Source organism: Schistocerca serialis, chromosome 8, assembly GCF_023864345.2.
Source record: "Schistocerca serialis cubense isolate TAMUIC-IGC-003099 chromosome 8, iqSchSeri2.2, whole genome shotgun sequence".
Classification (NCBI taxonomy): domain Eukaryota; kingdom Metazoa; phylum Arthropoda; class Insecta; order Orthoptera; family Acrididae; genus Schistocerca; species Schistocerca serialis.
Genome location: NC_064645.1, coordinates 290,417,840 through 290,441,442, shown reverse-complemented (window position 1 = coordinate 290,441,442; position 23,603 = coordinate 290,417,840).

Genomic DNA, 23,603 nt, shown 5'->3' with positions numbered 1-23,603 from the left:
AGCGTACTGGAGAATGGCAGTCAATTTACAAAGGTGATTGCGGTCATAACACTTGTGTGTTCCATTTTAGAATGTTGTTCCTGTGTGTGCAGCTCATTCCAGGTGTGACTAAATATGGGGTACTGAACACGTAAACTGTCCAGTCACATTAAAGTGACCACTACCTATGTTGGATATCAGTATGCAATAACCGTTCACAATGGAGGGTGTGTAAAGTGTATATAAAGCGTGTTGAGGGGACGTGGAAAACAGCTGTTGTTGTCGTAATGAGGAAATAGAACGGTTTATATGACCTCCAAAAGGGCGTGATCATTGGCTTTCGTCCCAGGAGAGGTTTCCGAAGTGGCCAAGTTTTTAAACTGTTCACGTGCCGCCTTGGTTTAAGTGCATGGCAAAATAGCGCTATCGAAAACCGGCGCTGAGGCAAGCGTGGTGCATCGGGGGTCAGGGTGATTGATGGCTCCAGAGGTGCGTGCAGGCGAATAGAAGTGCAGTTGTTGATCAACTCACCTCGCGGATCGTCGCGCACACTCCAACTGCTCTGAAATCCTCCTCACATGGTTTTAAAGAAACTATTCAGTAAAAAGATCTGATTCGTTCGCATCTTGTATCTTCATTCCTCAGCTTTATGGTGAAGTGCCTTCATTTCGTTAATGGTCATAGCTATTGCCATATTTCACAATTAAACAAGATACTGCACCAAATTTGAATACGTCTTAATGAAAAATGGGAGCCGCTATAAGGTTATTTTTGGTGTGTATCAGATGTAGACAACATATAGAATTTTTTTTAACTTGGCAAGAGAGCTATATCTACCTCCAATCTGGAGCAAATAAATTGTGCGTAGCACATTCACTTCTACTCATGCACTCTAATCATACTGTGACAATGAAATATTCATAAAATCCATTATATCTCCTAAACAGTTCAGGATACCGAAGCGAGTTTTTGCTAAATGATAGCATGCAAAGAGGAAAGTGTTTTGCAATATTGTTAAACACTTTCATCTATAGTTATATGCGAGTAACTACAGACGTATTCACTGGACCAGGCTGAAGTGGGGAAGGTCACTGAACCGATAGATAAACCAAAGAAAGGAGAAGACAAACGAAACATACTGTGAGATGCATAAGACTGGCAACAATGGAGATAAATAGTTAAGAGGACTCTGTGAGCGATCATCAAATTACAACTGTGAAAGGTGGATTATTGTTGGTGGTATAAGTGAAGTAATTACACGTTTATTTTTATACCAAGTATTTGCTTTTTCATGTGCTATTGACCTGACTTGTCCACTGTTTCAGGATTCTATCGTGATTGCAACTGCACAATAGTGGGGCGAAACTGGGAAAACTCCATTGTGTTTAAGAAAAAGGAACAAATTTTGACATCGAAAAAAGAGAAATGTTGTTACTTAAGATTGGCCACTGATTACACTTCTCTGAAAGTAAAAAGAATTAACGAAGTAGGTGAAGATAAATCGCTCCTTCTGTTGCCGTTTCAGCACGTTCCTGTAACTCAGTGTGGTTTCAGTAACGAAGAGCTGGTACTGAAACTTATCAAAGTAACTACTTTCAACAAAATTTACTTCCTACATCAGATAATAAAAAATCACATAGTTCTATTCATTAATACATCGTTAATTCCTTGTATAAGCCACTTGTAAGTATTTATAAAATTCAAAATGCATTTTTAACTTATCAAAAGATATTCGATGTGAAACAGTACAGGAGTTCACTTTGAATGGGGGCAGGAGCATAAAGATTGTGCACTATGTTGAGATACAGAAACAAAATCGGTTGGCAAGTTTCATTTCTCGTTGTTCATTATTAGAAATGCCCAGGGTTACAGGACTCTGCCGAAATTACAACATGTATAGTGATTTATTTGCCCCAGACTGCTTACCCTCTTTCTTCTTCAGAGAAGCTTCACTTGTGTCGAATTTTAAGCAATACCTACATTTCTCTTGTTGCCATCTTAAAATGTCCTCCTTTTGCCAAAACACAGGACTGTTTACACAATGTCATCTCAACAACATGCTAATGCTGTTGCAATTGCGATAGAATCCTGAAACAGTGGTTTACTAAACGAGAAACTGAGGATAACAACATAAAGCGTATCCTTGGTGTAAAAACAAACTTGTAATTTATTCACTTGAGTTGTCGTAATACCACACAAATTCTCATTTCACCATACATCTGTGGCACTTAACAAAACAACATTGTTCTACTCAAAAAGTCTGTATTTACTTGTATACATAGGAAATAAAAAGGTTCTGCATATTAAGCATACGGCGAAATACTCTCCCCTTTGCATGCTGTCATTTGGCAAAACCTTGTTTCGATATTCCAAACCGTTTAGGAGATACAATGGCTTTTATGAATATTTCAAAAAAAATGTTCAAATATGTGGGAAATGTTATAGGACTTAACTGCTAAGGTCATCAGTCCCTAAGCTTACACACTACTTAATCTAAATTATCCTAAAGACAAACACACACACCCATGCCCGAGGGAGGACTCGAACCTCCGTCGGGACCAGCCGCACAGTCCATGACTGTAGCGCCTAAGACCGCTCGGCTAATCCAACGCGGCTTTATGAATATTTCATTCTCTCTTTAACGTTAGCATGTAGGCCTACGAATACAACTGAATGGACTACATACAATCCATCTTCACGAGAGTGAAGGTGGATATAGATTTCTTGCTAAGTTTAACGAAAAATTCAATGTGTTAGCTACATTTAAAACACAGCACAGCAACAAACATAAACTGATAGAGATCCCTGATATACATTGGAGTCTACTCGAATTTCGTGGAGTTTCTTACTTAATTGTGAAATATCACAACAACTGTGACCATTAACGAAATCATAACCACTGCACAGTGGAACTGAGTAATGAAGCTGCAAGATGCGAAATTATCATTTTTTACGTAATAGTTTTTATAAATCCTTTGAGCAAAATGGCAGGAACAGACGAGGTGGCCTTGCTGCGGATTTCACTGTGTAGCATATCAGCCACCTGCAACGATGAAGTTGGCAAAGAAACTTTGTTTCATTCTAGCTAGATAGCCGGCGATTCTCCGCTGCAGTCGGTACTGCCACCTGGCTGCTACTGTTTACTGCTCCACTGGGTGACATGAAGATACTCTTTGCGCTGCTTTAAGCTGCCTCGTGCTGGCCTGCACAATAAATTTTCTTTGCGTGCACACCCTTAATCTCGGCAGCCCCCTTTGTGCTATTCGACAGGAGTAGGCTATGTGCCGACAGCACATTTCAGCCTCTCGGATCTTTCATCATCATCATCATCATCGTCATAGAACACAAACATGACATCAAAGTACACACATACACACAGACAAACATTGTAGATACTAACACTTACGAGATACTTTTTAACACCCACCTTCATAGTTGGCGAAGGAAAGATGCCAATGTGCATGAAAGACAAGAAAAACTTTCTCAATTCGGTAGCTAAATCTGCCCTTCGTGGTCTTCAGCCAGCCATACCACACGACCTTTGTACGTTCTGAAGGATTACACCACAAAGATCGTATGATTGTTCAACTGGGTGACAAGAGCTGATACCCCGGCAGGTGTTATAGGCAGAATATCACCACAAAAAACCAATAACAGGTTATTAAAAGCTGGGTTGATATCTTAGAGTCCCAAGCATTGGCCATTATTACCATCACATCACAGTCAACAGAGACATGCGTGGCGTGTTGCCGGAGTCATCTGAAATGCTGAGTAGCATTCTGAGGTGTTCTGCAATGAGTCTTGCTTCTCCTTGAGACTGTCAGAACGCCGCAAATGTGTCTGTAAAGAATATGCTGAATGGTCATTGTGGTGTCACCGCCAGACACCACACTTGCTAGGTGGTAGCCTTTAAATTGGCCGCGGTCCGTTGGTATACGTCGGACCCGCGGGTCGCCACTATCAGTGATTGTAGACCGAGCGCCGTCACAAGGCAGGTGTAGTCTAGAGAGACTCCCTAGCATTCGTCCCATTTGTACAGCCGACTTTGCTAGCGATGGTTCACTGCCTACATACGCTCTCATTTGCAGAGACGACAGTTTAGCGTAGCCTTCAGCTACGTCATTTGCTACGTCCTAGCAAGGCGCCATATTCAGTTACTATGTCTTGTGAACAGATAATATTGTGACTCATGTACCGTCAAGAGCGACGTTCATCATTAATGGATTAAAGTTAAGTATTAAACTAATTACGTCTGCTTTCTGAATTATAATTCCTTGTCATGTTCCAGACCTCACGTCAGTATAGTCCTTCCCTCCTCACGCCAGCCTGCGTGAGCTAAAACGCGTGCATTTCAGCCTCCTCTAGCAACACTGTGTTGGCTCTTCTGCCAACACAACAGTCATCATATGGAAACCAATTGCATATAATAACAGGACTGTTAATAAAACATTCTCGGGTTTCAAGCCGTGTCGTCTCTGCCCACGAGCTTTCGGCAGAGATCTCCTCTGCCATTGTCAAGTGGATGACTGTCGTGTGGTTATTGCCGTGCTTATATAGCCGCGCCGTCGCTCGTGACGTCACTGGTGCTCGGTCTCGCACCATATATGGTAACGTTTTGGCCGCGCGACCGCCGGGCCCGCTTCAACTCCCTGAACACCGGATCCCAGGCTGTACTCAGCTGCAATTCACCGTCTGTATTGAAGCTGTTGTCAGAAATCTAATCTCTATGGCCTCGTTTTATGCATTCCTATATAACAGTACTGGTTTGGTAATTTTTGAAGGGAAGCTGAATCCTGGCAAGGATAAGGTGGAGAAGCCTGTTGTGATATCCTCCATGACCAGAGCACCCAGTGGCATATTCCAATAAGATAATTTTTGCATTTCACGCAGTTACAGATTTTTGACTGGCCTCCCTGACCCATTGAGTGTGTCTCGGATGCGATGGGAAGGTATATACTTTCTTATGAGCATCCAGCCAGCAATCTTCTCGAAGAGAGAAAGAGAGAGAGAGAGAGAGAGAGAGAGAGAGAGAGGGTGGGTGGATGGGTGGGTGGGAGGGTGGATGTGAATGTCCTTCGAATGGAAGGCAAGCTTAATTATTTAATACCCTTTATGTGAATGTCACCTCCACAAAGTTTGATCAGCATCTGATGGTTTTTTTCAAGGTTTAACAATTTGGGATTCCTCGAAGGTATGTATGAGTAAAATGGTGAACAACAACAAATACTGGACTGCTCAAATTAGAATCGTCAAAATATTTATTGTGTGAGCAAATACTGGCGCAGTTAATGAGCTTCCTGAAGCAAATTACATCCAGATGAATAAGAAGATAGGTTTCGATGTACACTACTGGCCATTAAAATTGCTACACACGAAGACGACGTGCTACAGACGCAAAATTTAACCGACAGGAAGAAGATGCTGTGATATGCAAATGATTACCTTTTCAGAGCATTCACACAAGGTTGGCGCCGGTGGCGACACCTCCAACGTGCTGACATGAGGAAATTTCCAACCGGTTTCTCATACACAAACAGCAGTTGGCCGGCGTTGCTTGGTGAAACGTTGTTGTGATGCTTCGTGTAAGGAGGAGAAATGCGTACCATCACGTTTCCGACTTTGATAAAGGTCGGATTGTAGCCTATCGCGATTGCGGTTTATCGTATCGCGACATTGCTGCTCGCGTTGGTCGAGATCCAATGACTGTTAGCAGAATATGGTATTTTTGGGCTCAGGAGGGTAATACGGAACACCGTGCTGGATCCCAACGGCCTCGTATCACTAGCAGTCGAGATGACAGGCATCTTATCCGCATGGCTGTAACGGATCGTGCAGCCACGTCTCGATCCCTGAGTCAACAAATGGGGACGTTTGCAAGACAACAACCATCTGCACGAACAGTCCGACGACGTTTGCAGCAGCATGGACCATCAGCTCGGAGATCATGGCGGCGGTTACCATTGACGCTGCGTCAGAGACAGGAGCGCCTGCGATGGTGTACTCAACGACGAACCTCGGTGCACGAATGGCAGAACGTCACTTTTTCTGATGAATCCAGGTTCTGTTTACAGTATCATGATGGTCGCATCCGTGTTTGGCGACATCGTGGTGAACGCACATTGGAAGCGTGTATTTGTTGTCCCCATACTGGTGTATCACCTGGCGTGATGGTATGGGGTGCCATTGTTTACACGTCTCGGGTCACCTCTTGTTCGCATTGACGGCACTTTGAACAGTGGACGTTACATTTCAGATGTGTTACGACCCGTGCCTCTACCCTTCATTCGATCCCTGCGAAACCCTACATTTCAGCAGGATAATGCACGACCGCACGTTGCAGGTCCTGTACGGGCCTTTCTGGATACAGAAATGTTCGACTGCTGCCCTGGCCAGCACATTCTCCAGATCTCTCACAAATTGAAAACGTCTGATCAGATGGCCGAGCAACTGGCTCGTCACAATACGCCAGTCACTACTGTCGATGAACTGTGGTATCGTGTTGAAGCTGCATGGGCAGCTGTACCTGTACACGCTATCCAAGCTATGTTTGACTCAATGCCGAGGCGTATCAAGGCCGTTATTACGGCCAGAGCTGTTTGTTCTGGGTACTGATTTCTCAGGATCTATGCACCCAAATTGCGTGAAAATATAATCACATGCCAGTTCTAGTATAATATATTTGTCCAATGAATACCGGTTTATCATCTGCATTTCTTCTTGGTGTAGCAATTTTAATGGCCAGTAGTGTACTTTCTGGGGCTACACTTTGGCACTCTGCCGGCGTATCGAGTCGTGCAGTCAGTGCTAGCAGGATCTGGCTTGCTTGCTAGCCGTGCTAATCCCTCGCTGGAAGTATGAGTCGGTGGAGGTAGGCGGTGCAGGCTGGTGAGATTACGGGCGCCGCTTAATTGCCTCCCACTGCTCCACAAACAGGTCGCGGCCGACGCCTACGGCACGACGCTGGTGGCGCGTGGAGCAGCGAGATAACGACTGACTGCTTACCGCGCTGCTGCTCTACCCATACACGTTGTTTGGAGTCTGTTCCACATTTGCCAAACACACTGGCTCTCAGTGCATTTTTGCTTACCGTCTCAAATGCGGAAAAAGTATAACATCCCAGGTTTGATTGATACACATAATTCCTCCTCCTCTTTGGTGAAAGGTTAAATGCTAAAAAATGCTAAAAGGTTTTCAACTTTGCTTCTGCCGTTTGCCGATAGGTGGCGACAACGGTAAGTAGAGGTCGAAAGAAACAGATCGCAGACGTCAGGCAGTTAGCTTGGATCTCGGTGAACATAACCTCTTTCAAACATTAGTCGATTTGTGATAAAGTTGTTCTTGACTGAAAATGTCAGTTTACGAGCCTAATTCCCGTCATTTGTGGGAGGTGTTACTGTTTTGTTTCGATATGAAGTATTCATAAAAATCAAAATGCATGTTTAACTTATCAACAGATATTCGATGTGAAACAGTACAGGAGTTCACTTTGAATGGGGGCAGGTGCAGGCAGGTGCATAAAGATTGTGCACTATCTTGAGATACAGAAACAAAATCGATTGACAAATTTCAACATGCTAATGCTGTTGCAATTGCGATAGAATCCTGAAACAGTGGTTTACTAAACGAGAAACTGAGGATAACAACACAAAGCGTATCCTTGGTGTAAAAACAAACTTGTCATTTCTTCACTTGAGTTGTCACTCTCAGGTACGTATGGTAAGGACGCTGTTAGTGAAAGAACGTGTCGTGAGTAGTTTCAGCGTTTCAAGAACGGTGTTTTTACCGTCGTAGAGCGGAATAGTGTTGGAGGAGAGAATGTTTTCGAGGATGCATAATTGGAGACATTCCTGAGTGAAGACTCGAGTCAAACTCAAGAACAAGTGGCACGATTACTGGGAGTTACACAGAAAACCATTTCAAAACGTCTTAAGGCAATGGGCATGATTCAGAAAGAAGGAACTTGAGTCCCGTGTGAGCTGAAACCAAGAGACGTTGAACGGCGTTTGTGTGTTTGTGAACAGTTGCTTCAAAGGCAAAAACGGGAGAGATTTATGCATCGCATTGTGATCGGGAACGAAAAATGGGTTCATTACGATAACCCTAAACGCAAGAAATCATCGGGATATCCCGGCCATGCTTCCACGTCGACGGCCAAACCGAATATTCACGGCTCCGAGATCATGCTCTGCGTTTGGTAGGACCAGCTCGGCTTCGTCGACTACGAGGTGTTAAAACCAAGTGAACAATCACAGGTGCTCGTTATCGAACGCAAGTAATGCGTTTGAGCAGAGCATTAAAAGACAAACGGCCGCAATACAGTGAGAGGGACGCTAATAGTTTTGCAGCACGACAACGCTCGACCCCACGTTGCGAAAGACGTCAAAACGTACTTGAAAACGTTAAAATGGGAAGTCCTACCCCACCCGCCCTATTCTCCAGACATTGCTCCCTCTGACTATCACCTGCCTAATGGCGCATGGCCTGGCTGACCAACACTTCCGATCTCACGAAGAAGTCACAAACTGGATCGATTCGTGGATCGCTTGAAAAGATGAACAATTTTTTCGACGCGGGATTCATACACTTCCCGAAAGATGGGAGAAGTAGTGGCCAGTGATGGAAAATACTTTGAATGATAAATGTGTAACTAATTTGTTTCATTAAAGCCCCAAATCTTGGGGAAAAAACGGCGGGGGCAAAGTTGTACACCTTGTATTTGTTTTATGTGATTAGCTAGAGGAGAAAGCGTGTGGTGGCGGCGAGTAGTAATCAAATAATCGTTACTTCGTTTATTTCCTTGTGAAAAGATTCTTTAATTGTCTGTGCGTGCCTTCCACCTACCTTTGCCGTCTGCGAGAGCCTGAAAACTATTTTTGCGGTCAGCAATAAAGTGATGGAAAATATATTGACCATACTTTTCAGTCTCAAAGTCCACATTACTCGTTGTGCTTACTGAAAGACAATGTTCCTACTTGCTAGTTACCCAACAGGATCAGGAACTATGACTATAAATGAAAGTTTTGAGCTTTAACTGTTTGATGTATTCTGTGAATGTTCACACACAAAACATATGAGTCTTTGTATTGTAACTAATATCCCCATCAGAAACAACATTATTAGCAGTTCAGAGGGGACCTCTGCGGTACGTTTCAACTAAAATGGTCTATCGACCTTACTTCTAACCATCCAAGTTAATTGCTCGCCACAAAAGTGGAAAATAATCTCACCACTTGCCACGCGGTTTTGTCAACACTACGGAAGGCACACAAACTGTTACTTCTGTGAAATCTAAGCGATCCTGGACGGTGTACAGCCCTCGAGAGGTCACCTCCTACTTTTACCGAAAACGCCTTCAAGTCTGTTCAGCTGTGACGTCATCCAAGGCACAACACAAGTAGACATTTGGCTGACGCGAACAGATTTATATCTCGGTGCGAAGTGTCTCGTATTAATTAATATCTCTGTCGTTTAACAATTTACAATCTTTTAATTTTCGCATAAATAGAATTAAGTGTGCTTTAGTTTTTGAAAAAAAATTTAGCTGTACTGCATTTAAACTTCGTCGGCTAAAATTTTTAGAACGGAACCGACAGTAGAACATAATCTCTGAACTGCCTCTTTATGACATGTTCTAATCGTATACTTATATGGATATGGTGTCCGTTCTTTCGGACATGTCCGAAAGAACAGACACCATATCCACATAAGTATATAGTTCTAGCAATACCGGCCATGACCTCCTTCTTCTGTGCGGATACACGCATATTCCCCGAACTCTTACGGGACTTGGTAAGTATGTCTTCGACGAGTAATGAGAGTGTTGGGGTGGGACACTACGAATGTAATGTGTGGACATGCAAGGTGAGAATGGAATGTAAGTCTTGCGGCCCGTCAACAGCTGAAGGTATTCGTATAATTCTAATTTCGTTCTTGTAATCGTTGTTATTTACAGTACAGTCTTGAAACACAGCACAGCTGTGTTATTTCATGAATGTAATTGAGCGCTGTAATTAAAACTTCCTATTTCAAATACAAATGATACTTAATCCTCCAAGAATAAGGACGTTTTCGTTCCAAATTTGTTTTTCAGTAAATAACTTGAAAACTAATAGAGGTAGCTTGTTGGTGTCACGGCAAAAGTCCCAAGTTCGAGCCACGGTCCGGCACACAGTTTTAATTTGCCAAGAAGTATCATATCAGCGCATAGTGAAAATCTCATACTGGAAACATCCTACAGGCTGCGGCTAAGCAAAGTCTCCGCTATGTCCTTTCCTCCAGGAGTGCTAATTGTGCAAGGTTCGCAGAAGAGCTTCTGGGAAGTTTGGAAGGTAGGAGACGAGGTACTGGCAGAACTGAAGCTGTGGAGACGGGTCCTGAGTCGTGCTTGGTTAGCTCAGTTGGTGGAGCACTAGCCCGCAAAAGGCAAAGGTCCCGAGTTCGATTTTCGGTCCGGCACACAGTTTTAATCTGCCAGGAAGTTCCATGTCAGCGCACACTCCGCTGCAGAGTGAATATCTCATTCTGGAGTTTTTAGCTTTCTAGTTTTATTATTCAGCACCATCGTTTTATGTCGAGCACAAGCGCTACTGTGTGGTGACGTAGCGCTGGTACTAGCGAACTGGGGTAATCCTTGGGACGCACGCTAGCCTCTGTACCTCTTGCATAAAGCACTTGTTTAGCCTCAAGTGGAATGACGGTAGCGGCGGTGAAATGGGCACAGATAGTAATTGTTTGTCCCTTACTAACAGAGTGATTCGTCAGCGTGAAATAAATATCGGTATCATAGCGTTGGTGTTTGCGATGCGTAGTAGCACTTATTGTGAAAGGATCGTGAAACGTATTTAAATAAACGCAGGTTCTTTTGGTGTTCGTGCAGTATGCATTTAAGGCAGCAGCAATGGCAACTGATCAATATCATCGCTGTAATAATAACACCTATCTTCATTAGGCACTTTTGAAAGGCTGTGTAAACATTTAACCACTTAACCAACAACCACTTGTAAGACTCGTGGTCCGGTATTAAGGCCTGGACCGCGGTACATCGGTCAGGCGAAATTTAAACTGCATGGGTCTGGCACGATTCGGTATTTAATTTTACAAATTATGTGAGTCAGATTCAGGTTCTTGACTTCAAAATATATGCAGGCCATGATAAGATAAATTGGATGATAACGCCTCCAAAAGTGTTATGAAAGTGCTATAACAATTGATGTTACACAGTTGGCACACTTTACACCTCGGTAACTGGTACCCTTCACCAAAATCATTTATGACACTATCGCACAATTATAAAATAAATGGCATTGGTACAGTACGTGCAATAGAAAGAATATGCAAAAAGATTTAAATAGAATGAAAGGGGAGGGAATTCAGAATAAGGAGCTGAAACCATCTGTAAAATGGAAATGTAAGCGAAGTGTCCATATTATGACGACAAAACACGAAACAGTGGATATTATTACTCAATGTGCCAATCGTACGTATAAATCGACTTTTGTTGTTGAGTAAAAAAATGGAAGGATTGGAACTGATGGGTAAATGACCAAATACTGACATGCATCCCAAATATGAGAAAATATTTGACAGAATACAGAAAAAATTTGAATTTTATCTGTTCGATATTGGTGTTTTCCATTCGTACGTTTTGTGCAACAAAATAAATAAAGGGAAAAAAAACAGAGTTACGTTAATTTTAGGATTGAAATAGCCGAATAATTACTGAAGAGTATGGCAGACGCAGATTACAAAGGACAAGGATGTTTGTCGTACTTAGATTTGCCAGAGAGACTGCATGCGCAATATTGGGCCCATTTTAATAAGCACACTGACTCAACAGCATCAAAATCAAAACCATAAAGACTCTATAAAATTTGCACAAAAAGTAAAAATACGTAGTGAAAGAACGTGGTAGTGCAAGACATGCAAAGTTCCATTACATGTACCGTATATTTCGAACGATATTGCATCCTTGAAGGCCACTGCCTTGTGTTATTGATTTTTGTAGGAGTGCTGATTATGTGAATTGATTATTCAGGAATTGGAGATAAATGGTACTGATTTATGTTACATTCTACTGACTGATAATAAATCTTTCGTTGTATTTCTAACACAATTAGTACACGAGGTTGTAATTACTTATCAAACATTTCACAAAATTAGACCAGTTCGATTTTACACGTGTAAGTCGTGCGCGATTCGTTCGACGTCGGACCGATTTTCGGAATCGTGGAATAGCTCGAAGAGCGGACGGTCGTGTTTACATTTTGGGCCTAGGCTGTTGGAACTTAAATTTAGGTTAAGGGTTTAAAACGATGTTAGGATAGGAAATATTAGTAATATTAAACAAAGATAATACAGCTTAGAATCGTACGTAGTTAATCTAAACTGCGTAACAGCATCATCTCTTGCTTTTCGTCAGACAGAAAAGATTTTAAGAAGTAAGTGATACAAGAAGAACTGACCCAAACCTATTAATTGTTTCAAAAGAAAACAAAGCGGAAATATTGCACAGAGATTATAATTCAACATCATCTCAGATCTTGGGAGACTGTGAATTCTTTTTCGTAATGTTTCATTACACAAAGTAATTACGGAGGTATTAATTTCAACATGTTTGGAGAGCGCTGCAACTGTGAACTGTGTTGAAGAGTAACAGCTCAATTTGTTAAAAAGTTCTTTACTTTGCTCAATGAATTTTATATTGAAGCAGTTTTCTAATGGAATCAAACTTAATGTTTCACATACAACCATTAGTTTTACATAGCGATACAGTGAATATGTAAATACTGCACGTAACAAGAATGTAGCAGTTACGGTATGAGAGAAACTTCAAGTTTACCCAAGTACAGTATAAGCACGGAGAAAAACATTCATTGTGCTGTGGTGATGCAAAGGCTAATGATTGCCAAAATAAAAATCAGGTAGATTATAAGAGATGTGTCGAATAAAACATGATGCACTTTTATTTTCACAAGTCCGTTTGATCACACAGATGTCTTTACACTTTATTACCGGTTTTGGCATACCGCCATCTTCAAATCTGTTGTAAATATAAATATTGTGTAAGCGACCATGTTCAGTTAGTTAAGACTAAATCTATACGTTATTAATGATGCATGAAATATAAAAATATAAAATATTTATAGCCAGTGTAAAGAAATCTGTGTTATCAAGACGAACTTGTGAAAATAAAAGTACCAAAAATAAAAATGATTGCGGGCTCATTTACAGACTTCATGTCTTCAGTTGAAAATATGATGCCTTTATCAAGTTGTTAAAAGTATTACGCCATTAGACGCAGTCCAGAACAATAAGCAACCATAATACTTTTAAGAACGTGATAATGAGAACATGCCTTTTCGGAAAGTATTGTGTTTTTAAGTTAAAGAAATCCCGCAGTTGGATCACTGGTGCCTCATAATCTCCGTACAGATATTGTGACACAATATTACGATGACTTCACAACTATGACTACTTGTTTTGTCCCAAGCCAGTTGTCATCTACTATTATTGGTACTACTACTAGCACCACTACTACTGCAACTTGAACAATTTAAAAATAATTACAACTATTGGTGTTTCTACTGCTGCTACTTTTGTTAATGTAGAAGTAATACTTCTACTACGACTATAGCTACAACGATTGTATTTTTCTATATGATCAGTATTTGTTATCTCCCTGTCACTCAACATACTGTTCATCAAAATTGCGTATTTTCTAGCTAACATGGTTGAATATACTTTTTCAGTGCAAGAATGCGTAAACATTTAAAAGGTGCTCATTTAAATTTTCGAATAAAATTTCAGTCATATGGTGTAGGAAAGAAATTTTGTGACTGGATTTAGGATTTCTTGACAGGGCGAACGCAGTATGTTATCTTGGATGGTGCGCCATAGACAGAACTAGAAATAACTTCTTGTATACCTCAAGGAAGTGTACTAGGACCCTTCCTTTTTACCCGCAGACAATATTCATAGCAACTATAATATTCAGGGGGGGGGGGGGGGGGTCACTAACTATTGCCCCCTAGAATAACTCCGAAAGTATGATAGCAGCTGAAAACTTTGTGGAACAAAGGTTGCATAGGACAAGGGGGCCATAATATGACGTTGGTTTTTCGTTGCTAGGTGGGGTCACGTCAGAGGTACAGCCAAAATTGTCTTTTTTAAATGGGATGCTATATTTTGGTACTTATTTTCTGATAGCGACTATCGGAACGAATCAAATGATATGTAAAAGTAAGGTCTTTGAAGGTCAACGAAGGTCACGAAGGTGGCATGAACGCCCATTTACAGAAGGTGTTCGAAGTGATCACCATTGGTATCAATGCAATGTTGCAATCTTCTTATCATGGATTGAGTGGTAATCTTTATCACTTCGGCACCTATCGAAGCACATGCTCTGACAATTCTCTCTCGTATATCGTGCAAATAGTAAATAGTCGCCGTGCCACTGATATGTAAACACCATTCGACGGTTTCCCAATACAACACTAATAAGAACGGTAAGGCTAGTATCGTCGAATCAAGCGAATGTGAATGATGTATTCCTTCGAAGAGCAAGTCGATATGCTTCACGTTTACGGAGATTGTCAATGAAATTCACTGAGAGCTAGAGACTTACACGCTGAAAGATATCCTCAACGTACTCACCCTACACGTCGTACATTTAACGTACATTTAAATATATGATAAATTGAGAAGAACTGGATCTTTAACGCATTGGAAACATATCCGACGAAGGAAAGTTACTAACGAGGAATCTGAAATTGGTATTCTTGCCACTGTGGTTCTAGATCTTTGTGTTAGTTCGCGTCAAATCGTAAGGGAATCTGGTATGGGCTAGAGTAGTGTTGTTCGTGTTCTGCATTGCCATAAATATCATCCTTACCATATCAGTCTCATCTAAGAATTAACTGGTACGGATTGTATGCATCGCATTGAATTCTGCCGATGGGCTCAACTTCAGATTCAGCGAGATGACACATTTATTAATTTGATTTTATTTACTGATGAAGCTACGTTCACTAACAATGGAAATGTTAATTTGTATAACATGCATTATTGGGCAACTGAAAATCCATGTTGGCTGCGGCAAGTTGCACACAAAAAACCCTGATCGGTGAATGTATGGTGTTGTGTGGAATTCTGGAGGACAGAATTATAGGCCCCTATCTCATCGAAGGATATCTTAATGGTAGGAAGTGCACCACATTCCTGCAAGAAACATTAAGCCTATTATTGTCAGAAATACCTTTAGGAACTAGGAACAGAATCTGGTATCAACACGATGGGTGTCTGGCACATTTTTCGCTTATGGCTAGAAATGAGTTGCAGAGACCGTTGACAAATCGTTGAATTGCACGCAGAGGAGATGTGTCGTGGTCGGCTCGTTCGCCAGGCTTGATGTCTCTGGATTTTTTTTATTGTGGGTATTCGTAAAAGACATTGTTTATAAAGACGATCCAACTACACTTGTAGATAGTCGAGAGAGAATTGTCAGAGCATGTGCTGATGTGATAAGGAATACCACTCAATCCATGACAATAAGATTGCAGCATTGGAGTGATACCAATGGTCATCACTTCGAACACCTTCTGTCAATTGAATTGACGCTCATGCCACCTTTGTGACCTTCGTTGACCTTAAAGACCTCACTGTTAAACATCATTGTATTCGTCTCGATAGGCGCTATCAGAAAATAAATACCAAACTATAGCCACCCATAAAAAAAACAAAGTTGACCTTCATACCTCTGAAGCGACCCCACCTAGCAACCAAAAACCTGTCATATTACGGCCCCCGATGTCCCATGTAACTTTTGTCCCACAAACTTTCCAACTCCTATCATACTTTTGGAATTATTCTTGGTGGCAATAGTTAGTGACTCACCCTGTATAGTAACTGTGATACAGTTCTCTAAATGAAGTACTATCCGAAATAATCTCCACCAGTATCCAGCCTGATATTCATAGTACGTCAGCGTGGTGCGAAGGATGGTAACTTGCCTGTAAGGTACAGAAAAGTAGAATGTTGCACGTCACAAAATGCAGAACAAGTATTAGGTTGGTGCAAAAGTTCGTAGCGTCTTGCTTTGCATTTTGTTATTCCGGTTGCTATGGGTTTACTTATCGATTACAATTAATAAAATGTTCCGGGCTATTATGTCGTGATCGAATGGATTTCACCTTAAAACCCAACGTTTCGTCCCCATCTGCGTAGGACATTTTCAGGGGGGATCGTAGCTCCTTTGAATGTAGGATTTACATCCTGGCTCGCTACTGAGGTAGTAGGGAGCCAGGGCGTGAACCAGACATTCAAAGAAGCCGCGATCACCCTTGTCCTGCATATACAAGAGCGGGTAAGCCTGTCTGTAGCAGAGACTGGATTGTTGTCACTTCGCAGTCGTATCAGTTTTGGTCGTGGGCATAACTGTAAACGTGACATGTAAAAAGCGATCACTACGCTTTCAGAATACGTGTCTATTGGAAAAAATGTAAACAGAAGTGAATATTGGAATATACCTCTAAAAGAGATATTTGTACTCATCCAGCGAAAAAAGTCTGTTAATTGGAACTCTGTCGACAAAATGTGTAACTTCCGGTGGAAGTTATTGGCCGAACTATTAATTTGCTCTCGATATGTTGACTGAGATAGGTAGATGCGAGTAAACATGGTTGAAGCGCGGAAATTACGTTTTAAAAACGAACTACGTTTTTCACCGTTAATAAAGCTGGAATATAAATCAGGGTGTACAGCGAAATCAACAACTTTTTGCTACCCTCCACTCACTGTATGTTCGGATGAACGATACGCTGCTGAATGCAGCAGTACCAAATAACAGTTTTGAAAAAACGGATGCTGTGCAAATCTGATCTGCGAAGGGATTAAGAAAAAGTTACGAGATAAGCTTTGGGCGGAAATACTATCTTCCAGAACAGCAGTTAAGCCCTGAGAAGGAAAAGGGATGTTGTAAATAACAGCGCGAAAAATAAAGGAGGAAATGGGAATACCATAGGCGCAGACGAGGGGGAGGAGGGGGAAAGGGCACAAGCAGGACCATAGAGCCCAGTTGGACTGCCTGGCGCTTGCGGACGACAGAAGGAACGGAAGAAGATGCGGAAATGACTGGAAAAATCAGTCCTAAGTTAGCGACTGTTTTCTGCTCGACGCCGTGATAAGGTCATTTCCTGCAAAGCGTACTCGTCAGCGCTTAGGCAACCTCCACGACTTACATACGAGTATAACAGATAAAAACAAACAAAACACTTCGTATTTTACATTAAACAAAAAAGGTTTGATGATAAATTCATTAGATGAAATACATACAATATCGCTCGTCATGCAGGCGACAAAATTCCCTGTGATACTGCGCAACTCACTACGACAAAGGTTCGCCTATCAGATACTTTCACGGTGTTCAGTAGCGAGTAGTACGTAATCCTAAAGACTAAAGGAGATGAGACAACACAAAGGTTAGATCTTTAGAAAATTTATTTTAACTATAAGCCGTTTTATTTAACCTGTATGTCGTCTACCGGGTTCGGTCATAGACCTTCATGACAAAATCTCTGCCAACAGAGTATCTGAAAAAAATTGAAAAAACACAATTTACATGAAAATGACGTAACTCGCCGAAAATATGGGTGCAAAATTATACCATGTGATTCAAAAGATTCAAGACTTAACTCAGAACGAGAAATTTATTGGACATTCAAGTGCAGCGAACTAAAATTCTTCAAAATATGATCCTTCAGCATCAACACAGCGCTGCCAACGCGTCTTCCACTGTTCGTAGCCCTTCTGGAAGGTCTCGGGCGTCATGATGTCAAGGGCTCTCGTCGAGGCCTGCTGGATGGCGTCGATGGAGTCGAATCGCTTCCCTTTTAGGCCGTCTAGATTCAAGGAAGAGGAAAAAGTGACTTGGAGCCAAGTCGGAGCTGTAGGATGGCTGCGGCTGTATCGTCACGTTGAACTTGACCAAAACTTCGGCGGCGGCGCGCGACGTGTGAGCGGGCGCGTTGTCGTGGTGGAGAATCCAGTCGCCCCTGATCGCCGGCCGGACGCGGCGAAATCGATCCCTCAAGCGGCGGAGCACTCCAGCGTAAAAGTCACCTGTGACAGTCTGTCCACGAGCAACAAACTCCTTGTGAATCACTCCTTTACTCAGAAATGAATCACTCTTTAAACTTACTTATAAGGTAAAACAGAACATATCTCATTGTCCTTTTAAGCTGATACAACGTCAAGGGTGGTCTGCCGCCTGTAACAGTACCGACGTTACCTAACGTGGCTGACTCCAGACTCCATCACATGTTAGAGGCAGTTACACAGGAAAAAAAAAAAATCCATCGCGGCTAAAATATTTCGTAGTGACTGTCTAGACACCAGAGTGTGTTTGCATACCGTGCTTGAATAACTCTCCCACTAGAGCAGTTACCCCGCTTAGCGTACGTAATATGTCTTGACACTGAGTTTTTTTAAGCTGACAAGAATGTTCAGGATTTCCTCTACGCTGTCCTGGTCCTCGCTCACTCCTGAAGGAGGGATACCGACAGTGTGAGTTAGGCAAACACTGTATAAAATATGGGGCGCCCTAGGTGCGGGGCGTAACCGCAGGCTGAGACGAACGCCGGGGGCGCTAAGTGAATAATCGTGTCGCGGGCGCTCCATTAGCGGCCGGGCCGCGAGCCGCGCAGACGCCACCTGTACCTGGACGGGCCGCCTCGCGCGGCTGTCGGTTTACTGCCGGCGAGGGTCGTAAAGAATCGGGGACCGGGGAAGAACTGCTGGCTGCATTATTAAGCGCGGGCGCAGCCGCTGCGCTGCAGCGCGACCCAGACCCGCGCCCCTGCGGGTAGGCTACCAGTCACGCACACGGGAGCTCCTACCCCAGTGGCGACTAAAGCCTAGTTTACACAACACTAAGTTGCACGCAACTGCGCCACCAGCCACTGCGCATGCGCGCCGCGCGTATGCGCAACTCGTTGGTGAAACTAAACAGTTTCGGCGTGTTCCAACTTTGGCGAGACTAGTAGCATGAGTTTTGCGGTTGTGTGTTCCCCGAGTGGGGAACGGAGAACCATGTTCGCTTTTTGGATATCTATGCTTTGCATAGGTGTTAGTGGGATTTCAGTGATGCTGGTTACAAAAATAGGCAACATATTGCTGCTCCTGAGACCGTCATGTGCGATCACAACATAGATAGTTTGACAATATCTGAGCTGCAGGGCAAAATGTATTGAATTAGGAGCACATATACAACTGAATTAAGAAAAGTACAAGCAAATATAATTCTAGCTGTGGCAATGCTCTCATCTACAAGACTGAAATCCACCGTTCGATTTGCCCAACTCTTTGTTAAGCAGTATTGTTGACAGGAGGGAAGGCTATACAAATTCAAGAAGCTGCATTATTTATTCAAAACTCATCTATTTAAAACGTCGCTGCAGTGTCCCCCATTCACATATGTTAGAATTTTGAAATATTGCCACTGCTCAGATCTATCTTCAAGAGAGTCGTCTGTAAACCAATCTCTTATTAATGCGGCCTGCTTCGAATAATTACTGCTCTTAATGTTAATAATTATTGCTGTTAATGTTAATAATTATTGGTGTTAATGAAAAAGCATCATCACCAACTTAACCGCATCTTATAGCATGCCGAGTGTTCTCGATTGTAGTGCATGCAATATGATATGTAATTTCAGCTCTGGCGACAGTGCTTTATGCATTACAGTACCTTTATTCCTTATCGCACAATTAACTCTATTTAGAAGAAACTATTTGAGCAAGGATGCTGAGCAACCGAGCTGACGTTTTTTCTCCATCCAGTCACGAATCGAAATACGTTCCTTATGTTTTTCTTATGCAGCGATTCCACGCAACAAGCTTTAACCCCATCACAACTCGTGCGCGTGCAGCTGCCAAAACTTTCATTTCAGGCACGACTCAAGAACCCACAAAACGACGAAACTGGTGTATGTACTGGTTTCGCCGTGTCTACAGTCATATATGAAACCATTTGGGTGCAACTCATTCCACGCAACGAGTGGCGCAACCCAATGTCGTCGTGTAAACTAGTCTTAACACTGCTGTAGAAGTTTGTTCCGTTCGACGGCTGCAGCGACACTAGCGCACCTAGCTGCGAGAAAGCCTCTCGTCTCTTTATCTGATATGCGCCAACGAGAATGTTGTTTGTTTTCAATTCTTTATCTTCGTAATGTATGAAGTTACGTTCTTGCGCACGAAGCGCTAGTAAAATATCAACGGGCATGAATGATCGTAAGTTAATGTAAACAGAGCAAAAACTAATGAACGAAATGACGTGAGGTAACTGCACCTTACCTGGCAGAGAAAGACAATTTTTAAAAATAGTAAGGGTCGACACAGCATCTGATGTATTGTTCCGTTTTGTAGTCTTTAGGATACCTGTTGCCAAAAATACAATTCACGTCTTATTATTCTGTGTGAGATCGCATTCTTCCACCTACCAAGATAGAAGCAAAATTCGGACTTTGCTGTAATACATAGCTTACAACACGTTAGCAGAGATCAAACTATTACATTAACTGCATAAAGACCAGCAAAAAAGGGGCGAGAATCATCTATAAAGCAAGAAAGAAGTCAGCAATAGAAACAATTTGAATATACAACTAATAAATTAGCAACCAAAACCTTTTTCAAGTGCGTGGAAGTAAAAGAGTAATAAAGAATAGTAGTTAGCAGAACATTAGTCTCAACAGTGCTATAAGAAGTGATAAGAACAATGGAGCAGTGTACACACCTTTGCCTTTTGCGGGCAAGTGCTCTACCATCTGAGCTACAGAAGCACGACTCACGCCCGGTGCTCACAGCTTTGCTTCTGCCAGTATCTCGTCTCCTACCTTCTGGCAGAAGTAAAGCTGTGAGCACCGGGCGTGAGTCGTGCTTCTGTAGCTCAGATGGTATAAAAAAACTGAGTTAATCGATCAACAACGAACTTAAATGGATGTCTTACGACGTCCGCCCCGAGCAGATGCAACGAACAAAACCGAACAAAATGAGATTAGAAAAAAAATGGTAGAGCACTTGCCCGCGAAAGGCAAAGGTCCCGAGTTCGAATCTCGGTCTGGCGCACAGTTTTAATCTGCCAGGAAGTTTCATATCAGCGCACACTCCGCTGCAGAGTGAAAATCTCATTCTGGACAATAATATAAGTTATAGCAGTTCTGTTTTGAGTCGTTCACTCATAATAGGCGTGATGTGTCACATCGATTTGTCGCTTCTTGCCGCAATTTAGACTTCAGTCCAGAGTCATAAAGTTTTGTTATATCCGTGCGCACGTGTTATCCGAAAAAAAAGGCATCTAGTTGATACATGCCACTTTGCGTTAACCATGACTTGAGAGTTTTATTAATGACATACCGTGGCGTAAGAATTGTACACTAGCAATATTTTAACACTTCCTTCTCCGTTCACAAAAAGCTCTTCGTTAAAGAAAATTTCCACAGTTCACAAACAAAGGCGCAAATACATATACTCTCTCTCTCTCTCTCTCTCTCTCTCTTTCCAAGCATTAATCGCGACTGGCGGGGGCTGCTGTTGTGGTTAACCGGATTTGGCGCGTTAATTTTTAAGAGGTGGCCGGATGCCCTTTCTGTCGCCATCAAATACATATACTACACCTAACACAAAATTTGAAACAGTTCCTATCCCCTCGGCTCCAACCAATGTTTTCGGGAAATTTTCCACACAAGCAACAGCCTGACTGGGTACAGCACCCCAAAATATTCCCGTTTTCCCCCACCGAAAAGCTCTACACCAGGTCGCACTGTCGACTTGACTAATTATACTGAGACATAGACCGTAGCCAGCAACTGCTTCTTTTGTACATCGTCGTGTAAGACGCAAAGGACTTGGTACCAGACTTAGGATTTCATTGACACACACGCACACACACACACGCACGCGCGCGCGCGGATCATTCCTTTCTCCACATCGTGGAATATTTCCGCTTCAGTCCCTTAACACATTTCCAGTAGGCGGCAGCACTGTACGTAACCTCCAAAATGGCTGACTGATTGATTTGGGGGAGGGGACCAAACGTCAAAGTCATCGGTCCCATCGGATTAGAGAAGGACTGGGAAGGAAGTCGGTCGTGCCCTTCCAAAGGAACCATCCCGTCATTTGCTTGGAGTGATTTTGGGAAATCACGGATAACCTAAATCAGGATGGCCGGACGCGGGATTGAACTATGCTTCAGTGACTCCGTTTCCACCCCGGTAGCGCCGGCACGGTCTCTCAGCGTGTTCAGTCAGAGGGTTTAGCTACCCTCTGTAATAAAAAAAACTGAGTGAACGGATCAACGAACAACCCGAGCCGGTATCGTCGGACGTCGTCCACGAATAAAATTCAACGAACAGTGCAGAACAAAATGAAGCCGGTACGGTAGCTGAGTGTGTTCGGTCAGAGAGCTGGTTGGCCTCTGCAATAAAACACTGAGTGAAAGGATCAACAACGAACTTGAACGGATGTCATGTGACGTCCTCAACGAAGAAACACAACGATCAACAACGAACAAAAAAAAATAATGGTCAGCTTGACAGAATGTCAATTCTAAGGGCCCTTGTTGTCGTAATCATCATCATTTCATCTCTATCTACGCGCAAGTTGCCGAAGTGGCGTCAAATCGAAAGACTTACACCCGGCGAACGGTCTACGCGACGGGAGGACCTAGTCACACCACATTTATTTATAGTGTCTCCGTAATGTACTAACAATGCTGTAATACTTTTGCACTCTGGTAACTTTACGGTGTTGTACGAACTAAAACCCTTGCTCTTTCTTCTTTCAGGTGAGTGCTACATTATGGTGAAATAACTCCGAGCAATAGCCGTTTCACACTCGTATGGTAAGCGCCTGCCTGGAGCTCGTTATTTTCTTAACAAAAATTATAGTTTTAAGTAAATGTACTCACCTGTAAATTTTTATATTTTGTACTTCCTTCCAATGTTCATCATCAAATTACACTTGTAAGTTACATTTTATTTGTCTCTACAAAATCACTCATCTGCTTAACCATCAAAACCAATTCCTTTCTAGTTCCTGTTAAAAATATTTCAATTATTTAAATACTTCTCTCGAAATTGCTCAAGCTTATTCCGATATCCAACTTATGTAAAAAAAATGCAATGTGCTATTAATGCCTGCCATACACGTATCACTCTGGGACCTCCTGACTGCTTGCAACTTTTTATTCTTCACAATTACTTTCGCAATATTATTTCCTGTAAATATTCGTTTACTATCGCGACTCAGAATATTTCTTTGTATTATTTGGACACTATATATTATTCAAATTTAGCCTTCTGCACGTGTCTCTCAGCCATGGCCCGACCGCCTCCATTTGACCACTAGCTACAGACTGACTCCAATGTCTCGAAACCGTGTGTAGTTTTCTTTGATTGCCCGACCGTTGGTACCAAACTGTAACGTTCAGAACCCTCTAGCACATTCGTGATATCGCGGAGTATCGATAATCCTACTCTTACAATGTGCTTTCGGAATATTTGCAACACCTGCTGCGACGTTGCGCGATGCACGCCAAGTACTTGTGCATGTTAGGTATATTGTTACATTTCGTGT